The sequence below is a fragment of the Ursus americanus genome, chromosome 8, assembly GCF_024610735.1.
Source record: "Ursus americanus isolate L20-20 chromosome 8, mUrsAme1.1.p, whole genome shotgun sequence".
Lineage (NCBI taxonomy): Eukaryota > Metazoa > Chordata > Mammalia > Carnivora > Ursidae > Ursus > Ursus americanus.
In genome coordinates this window covers 63,124,665-63,133,212 of record NC_142134.1, presented here as the reverse complement: position 1 = coordinate 63,133,212, position 8,548 = coordinate 63,124,665, and positions in this window count along the sequence as shown.

Sequence of the window (8,548 nt, the reverse complement as noted above, 5' to 3'; positions counted from 1 at the left end):
CTGTGTCCCAGCTCGGCCAGCCAAATGTCCTACTCATTGTCATCATCGTTCAGTGATGTGTTCCAACTGCACCGGGACAAGGTGGCTGCACACTGTCAGGTCACTAAAAACCTGAGGTTCACATGCCTCTGAGGTGTGGGGCGCCGGCAACATTGCTCTTACGGGAACCTTTCAGAGAGTTGTGCCGGGCTGGCATCGGGTCCACCCACGTGTCCACTCGCTATTTTGGGATTGTAACAGCTACCGAATCCATTAGCTGGACTAAAAGTAAAAGCAATTGGAAGCACAAGTGCCTTGAAATGTTTAAGCACCATAATGCTGATCTGGCCTAATTACTGCGGAAAGTAGGGTCAGAAGAGAACTCTTGATCTCTGCCCCCTTCTTGGCCCAATAAATTAAAGGAGAGATGTGAGATTTAAGGATTAAAAAATATAAGGTCTATGCCTGTCAATAATAAAAGCTTGAATTTGAAAGTCAGTTATCTTAGGAAGCCACTAACAGGTCACAGAGTAATTACAGGCTCCCAGTCTCAGAGCTTAGTCTGTGGCAATGTCTCCACAGTGGGCTCCGAGCTCCTGGAGGGCAGGGCCCTGTCCGCCATGTTTGCCGCAGTTATGTCTCCAGCTGTTCCTACAATGACTAGCACATTGTAAGCATTCACTAAGTGTTTGGTAGGTAAAAGGGTGAACAGATGGGACGACTGATGTCATGTAATGTCATTTTATCATTTTTCCAGATGGAAGAAAATTCAGTAGGAGTCTGGAATTGTGGGATTTTCAGACCGCATGGAATCGTCTCCCTTATTTTACTTGTGATATCACTATTTTGAGAACTCAAGTCTCTTGAATGAAGTGCTCTTTCCAAACCATAAATAATAGCAGCAACAATGAAAGGAATAATAATAGCTAATGCTATTGACTTCTGTTTCAAGAGCTTTATACATACTGGCTCATGTAATCCTCACATTAACCCAGTGAGGTAGGAACCGCTAAGATCCCCGTTTTCCAGAGAAGCTGACTAACTCTGCCAAAGCCACAGAACGGAAACACGTTCTACTGAAGTTGTTCTTGACCTGCTTTGGGTCTTGAATCGCCCTTAGGAACTAGATATCATGAATCTCCACCTAAGGAAAAACGTGCCCCCCTCAAGACACACAGCCGTGCACACAGTTGCAGGAAGTCCACGAACTTGCTGAAATCTAACCGTAAACCATAGGTTAAGAAACAGTGTCATCAGACCCTTTGGCTCTGGAGTCAGCCACATCTGGTTTCATTCTCTTATTTTAAGTATTGTCAATTAGGAAGTAATATGGGATCACGTTTTCTTTAGTGAAAACTTAAACATTAGAGATAATGTCCCTTTGACTAGTTAATTCCAGGACCCTTCCTAGAAATAACTATTGTGACCAGTTCATTTTCTATCCTTTCCCTATCGTTACATACCCATCCATGTATCCATGGAAATTGCTTGGTAGTGGTGTGTGTTTTAGGGACATTTACACAAATGATATTGTACTGTATCTTTTTTTTTTCTTGCTATTTGGTTATTTTCACTTAAGATTATCATCTTAGAGGTTTTTCAGCCTATGTAGATCTGCCATATGTGTGGCATTCCATTTTACGGACGTGCCACACTACTATCATTTTCTTATTAAGAGAATTTAGATTTTTCCTGGATTTTTGCTCTTGCAGACAAAACCACAGCGAATACTTTTATACACACTTCTCAGGCATACGAGCAGATGTTTGTCTAGAAGAACACAAAAACATTGGGATTGCTGAGTCACAGAATAGGTGCATTTTAAAAAATAAAATAGACACCACCAAATTTCCCTGGAAAATGGTGGTGCCCATTTGGACTCCCTCCAACAATGTACCAGACCCATGTTTATCCACATTCAACCATTACTATTATCCATCTTTTCAATCTTTCCCAGTCTGATGAATGAGAGAAAGGTAACTTCTATTATTTTGCAGTTTTGATTATTAGCAATGTTGAGCATCTTTTTGTATTTTGATTATATTTTTCTTTTGTGAATTACCTGCTTATTTCTTTTGCTAATTTTTCTATGCATTTTCTTTCTGTCACTGATTTATGAGCTCCCTATTATATTCTGTTACTGAACATTTACTAACTTTGTTACAAGTATTTTTCTCTCCATCTGTCTCTTGTGCTTGTAATTTATACCCCTGGACTGGAGTCCTGGCATTAACATTGACTTTCTGGATGACCTGAATACAGCTGACCCTTGAACAATGTGGGGATCAGGGGCATCAAGCCCCTGAACAGTTGAAAATCCATGCATAAATTCGACTCCCCAAAACTTAACTCTTAGAGCTTACTGTTGCCCAAAGCCTTACTGATCTCATCAGTAGTCAATTAACACATATTTTTTATGTTATATGTGTTATATACTATATTTTTATAATGAGTTAGAGAAAAGGAAATTTTATTTAAAATCATAAGGAAGATAAAATACATTGATAGTACTGTACTCTGTGTGTGTGTGTGTATATATATATATATATATATATATATATATATATATATATATATGTAGGCCGCATATAAATTAACACACACAGTTCAAACCTGTGTTGTCCAAGGGTCAACTGTAAATACCCCTCTGAGCTTTAGAGTCCTCACCTGTAAAACGGAGGTAGCATTGACCTGTAGGACTGTTATTAGGGATTAAATGAGATAATGCCTATAAAACGCTTGGTGCCATGCCTGGCATATAATAAATGCTCAAAAGTAATTATTATTCATCGCTAATCTTTAAAAAAATTTCTATGTATAAGCGAAAATAATGCCTACCTTCACCTTTTACCCATTGATTACAGATCTATTTTCTACAGGAAAATAGAAATGAAAGTCTGAAAGATCTTTTAGGGTGAATGGTAGAAAAAACATCACATCTGATTTTGGTTTATAAGTTCCACAATAGGTCTGTTTTATTTTCACTTGCAGCCAATGTCGTAGAAATCCAGTTGTTGGCACAGCAGGGAAAAGCCTGAATAAAAGTAAAATTCAGTTTTCATTGAAAAACTTTTAAAGCAAATTTATAAAAACATTTTTCAAAACTACCTGGGAAAATGCAGAGACTTCTTGTTTTCTTCTCCACTTACCCCCACCCCCCGTAACATCAGCTACAAAATCATTATTCTTTTAGCTGCCCGTGTGTTCTGAGAGAGCAAAGCGCTTCTCCTGACTCTGAATGATCATAAGACTCTTGTATGACCATGCTCTACGGGTCACACACCTTCTCAGGAACCTGATTCCCCAAACAAGCCTTTAGAACAGATGAGGCAGGAAGAACTATTTCTTCCAAACTTCTGAATGAGCAGACAGAGGCTCTGAGGGCAAAGCCATCTTTGACCTTCCCAGTGTGACTTCCCAGCGCGACCCTTTCTAGGCGTCTCCAACCTGCCATTGTACAAGTCTCCATCAAACCGTGTCAAAATCATGTGTCTAAGCCTTGGTTTCTTCCAGTGGACAAGTTCACTAGGAGCAGAAACTCTATGCTCTGTGCATCTGTAATGTGCCTGGCATGAACGCGGGGCTGGCTGGCTGGCTCGTGGGGGAATGGATGAATGAATGTCACACCTTGCAAAGCAGTGATGCCCAGGTCTCCAGAAGCCACATCAAGCACTCCTTCTTTAGATGTGTTAAAGATTTTTTTAAAAAAATGTCTTAAATCATCATACAGTACGATTGACTTTTGGGGGGTGTGTATATGGACTTCTATGAATTTTAGGACGTATATATAGATAGATTCACACACTCACTGCCACAAATGACAGAACCGTTCCATCATCACAAAAAACCTCCCTCGTGTTGCTTTTATAGGTGCGTCCCCCCCACCCCACCCCTGCAACCATCACTTTCCTTTTGTTTCTTGATAATGTCATATAAATGGAATCATATAGTGTGAACCTTTTGGGACTGGTTTCTGTCACTCGATATCATGCATCTGAGGTCCATTCAAACGTGTGTCTCCGTAGTTCGTCGTTTTTATCGCTGAGCAGTACTGCTCCGCGTGGCCGTAGCACAGCGCGTTTATCCACTCACTTAGAGAAAGCGATTGAGGTTCTTTCCAGTTTGGGGAGGTGATGAGTAAAGCTGCCGTGAACTAACTCTCATGGACTGTTTTGTTGTTGTTGTTGTTTTGGTTTTTTTAAAGATTTTATTTATTTATTTATTTGAGAGTGTTTGAGAGAGAGAGAGGGAGGGAGAGAGCACAAGCAATGGGAGGGGCAAAGGAACAAGCTGACTCCGCCTTGAGCTGGGAGCCATACACCAGCCGATCCCAGGACCCCAAGATTAGGACCTGAGCCAAAGTCAGATGTGTCACTGACTGAGCCACCCAGGCATCCTTCACAGATGGCTTTTTCTATGAACCCAAGTTTTAATTTCTCTAGGGCAAATTCCCAGAAATGGTATTGCTGAGTCTTACCCTAAGCGTGTGTTTAACTTTTTAAAAAATGGCCAAACTGTTTTCCAGGGTGGCTAGATCAAGCATTCTCACCTTGGTACCATATAGCCTTTCAAAGAAACTCTCTCCTTTTATTTGTCTCTTGAGATAGGATCTTTTCTCCAGGCTTCCCTGAGCTCTAGGGCCGAGGAGGCAGCCACTGGAAGCCTCTCCCCCCAGGTTTTCATATGCCCTCCCTTTCCCAGAACCAGATTCTGTCTTTCGTTCTTATTAAAAACCAGATGCTCAGGATTATGACCCCACTAGGCTCTTATCAGTCACATTCTCCTTAGAACAAACCACATTCGGGGTTTTCTCCGAGACTTGGTCCTGGAAATGGAGCAACGAGGCTGTGGTTGGGCATCTGGAGGGCGTGGGGGGAAGGCAGAGGGGGCCTGAACCTGTTTCAATGTCTGGAGCCGGTTTTGCTCCCTCACACCCTGACTCTAGGTAGGGGCCAGGGCGCCCCACGCCCCACTCCTTTTTCCTACATGGGTCACCGCGACCAACACACTCCCAGATTCTTTCATGCAACCTTTAGTACTGTTGTGATTAGCACAGGGAACCAAGATCGATGCTTTTAGATTTAGATCGCAGATCATGGCTTCTTTCTTAGGGGCTGGTTTTGTTTCCTTCCTAATTCGCTGCAGTGGTGGGGGAGGCAGGGGAGTTCTGATACAACACAGGCGAGGAGATGGAAGATGGTCCTGCTCTCTACAACTTCGGAAGAGGCACCACTACCACTTAAAATAATCTATGTGTAATATTTCAAGCCTCCTGCTCTCTGTTTTATCTGTGATTTTAAACATAGCCCTGGCAATGAAGCGTGATTATGTCAGACCTCATGGCCACAAATCGTGATGTTATTCGAATTGCTTCATTCTCGACCAACTTCACAAACACGGGCGATGGAAAGAAGTTCGTTCTGTCTTTCTCTCTCTGTGAGATCTCGATATAGCGCAGATCCACATTCTTCTAACAGGCCTTGGGCCACCCCCGTGGCGGCGTTGGAGGCATCCGTCAGCGAAGGCCACACCAGCGCTCCTCTCTGTGAAGCTGGGAGGGCCACGTGGGGCCTCTCCTGCTGGTCCTTGCAGCCTGGAGGTGGTGTTTCAGGTCGACCTGCCCCACTGGGCCCCTCTGACCCTGCTGGCTTCAGTGCTCTTCCCTGACTGGTCTTCTGGGATTTCCACATTTCAGGAAGCAAATTGCTCATAGGCTTTATAGCTCGGAGACTCCTTCAGGATGTGGCCCCTCCTCCACTGACCCCGAGGTATGCACACCAGAAGCTCTTTGCCTCACTCCCAACCCCAAAGCTTGTCCTCGTTACCTTTCCCCGGGGCTTATACACTAGGGAGCAATGAAGAGGGAGGGCCAGAGTGTGGGATGCTGAGTGTGATGGGGTCATGACAAAAAAAACCCATGGGACAGTAGCCAGCAAGTGCTGACCCCCTGCTCTAGGGGACGACACATAGGCCAGAGAGAGATTCCCAGTCCCTATCATATCAGCTCTGGGTTACTTATATTTAGTCTGTTAGGTGAGAGAGTAATAACTATCTGTCTCATTTGGGCAGCTGTGTTGTGGGGCCTCTTTGTTACAGCAGTCCATCCTGTACTTGCTTGGCTCCTGCCCTGACTTTATTTTAAACTTGTACTTGAATGCCACTTTCTGAAAGGGACCATCCCTGACCACCTCATCTAAAATAGCACCTTCCAGCATCTCTAGTCTCGGGACCTACTTAATCTTTGTTCGTATTACTATAAACATTAAATATTATATCTATATAGAGATACAGAAAATATATGTCTGTATCTCCCAGTAAGTTCCATGACCGCAAGGAAATTTTCCATCTCCGTGTTGTATTCCCACACCTGGAACAGGTGTAGCCCAGAGTCAGCACTCAGCGAGTATCTGATGAGTGAAAGATTGAAAAAATGAATAACCCCAAAGGATCTGGAAAGCTTGAGCTATGCGAGACTAAATTGGTATCCAAACTTTTATCGTCTATCTCCCATCAGTCAAAAATGTTTGAGCGGGCACCCCCACTCTAGGTCTATTTATTATTTTAAAATACACTATGGAGGAATTTTAAAAAGAAATAGAACTCCCTAGCCATCAATGAATTGTCTCATGTACGTACCTTGGAGTCCGCTGAATTAGAGGTGGTGTTAAGAGAAGAAAAACGAGATCAGCGTTGACACTGGGGATGGAGAAATGTGGTCACCAGCAGTGATTCACCGGCTCACTCAAAGATCTTTGGAAGTGTCGTCTTTCCTCAAATCTCTGCCGATGCCAGCTCTCACCCAGGTGAATGGTTCAAGGAGTCAACCGTTCTGACCAACCAATGCAGAATCTGGGGACGACCCCCACCGTGAAACAACAAAAGCATATGCACAGGTTTTAGAACCAACAGGAACAATTTTATACTTTTCTTTAGTGGAGGAGCTTGAGGGTAAGGGTGGTCTCTCCTACAGTTTCCAAATTGTCTAGAGCACAATATGGTACTTTTATTTCCAATAGACTAGCTCTCATTTATTAAACACCATCAAGGGCCAAGCACTGTGCTAAACGGGGGGTTAAATTAAAAAACTGACGGCTGCCAGAGGGGAGGAGGATGGGGGACGGGCAAAATCGGTGAAGGGGAGCGGGAGATACAGCTTCCAGTCATGGAGTGAGTAAGTCACGGGGATAAAAGGCACCACATAGGGAATATAGTCAATGGGATGGCAAGAGTGTTGTACGGTGACAGACGGTAGCTATACGTGTGAGGAGCACAGCATAATGTATAGACCTGTCAAATCACTATGTTGTACACCTGAAACTAGTGTAACATCGTGTGTCACTATATTCAAATAAATAAAACACAAACAAAACAAAGACAAAAACAAAAACAAAACCCCAAGGGCCTCAAAACCCGAAGCATCACCTTCCTTTTGAATAAGGGGCAAAAAGCAGGAGGAAAACACAGATACTGAGTGATTCTTGTCACTTGCAGAGCATAGAGAACATTTCACAGGGCACTGAACATTCTAGAGCCTGACATTGGTGTTATTGGCATCACAGCAGAGGTGAGCAGCTGCTCCCTTGAATATTTACCTTGCTGTCCCTTGGCCTCCTCTGGCTCCTGTGTTATTGGCAATTTGCCTCTCTTACAGGAACTTACTGCCCAGACCATCCCAGCCTGCTCTTGCTTCTGGCTGCACGGGAGGCTTTATTTGTGATTAACATTTTTCACACCATGTCTGTGCTCTGGATGTCTTTCCTCTTTGCTTCATTAAAACTGGGTATACTGGGGCACCTGCGTGGCACAGTCAGTTAAGTGTCCGATTCTTGTTTTAGATTCAGGTCATGATCTCATGGGTCATGAGATCAAGCCCCACATGCTCAGCATGGAGTCTGCTGGAGCGTCTCTCTCCCTCTCCCTCTATTAACCCCCCCCCCCGCCAAACCCTGTGTGCGCACTCTCTCTCTCAAATAAATAAATAAATAAATAAATAAATAAATAAATAAATCTTTAAAAAGAAGCATTGAAAAAACCACCTGGACATACTAACACTGAGTGTTTTTAGCTCTATTTATATATTGAGAAACAGCTTATTGCAATAATGACTTCTTCCAGGACTCAGGTGTGAGTCCCCAGGGGCTGGGTCAGAAGGCAGACTGCGGAAGTGACGACGGAACCTGCGCTGGGCTCTAGCCCTCCCTTCCTGGTAACCCTGCTGAGCTTGGATCACATCTGCACACTTAACTCCAGGCTGGGATGAGTGTTTTCCCAAGATGATCCTCGTTCCTCATGAAAATAGGGTCTTGATGTGATTCTTCCCCTACTCTTCCAGATGCATCTGAATCCTAGAGGAAACACCTATGGGGAGTCTTCACAAATACATTTGCACACACAGAGTGCACACCGTTTGGTTGAAATAGCCTGGGCTTTGCAGTCAGCAAGATCTGGAATTGAAAGTGATTTCATCATGTTCTTGGTGTGTGACCTTGACCAAGTGACTCAAACTTTCTGAGCCTTGGGTCCTTTATCTTCATGTGACAGAGAAAGAAGGAAGGATATTAGATTATTA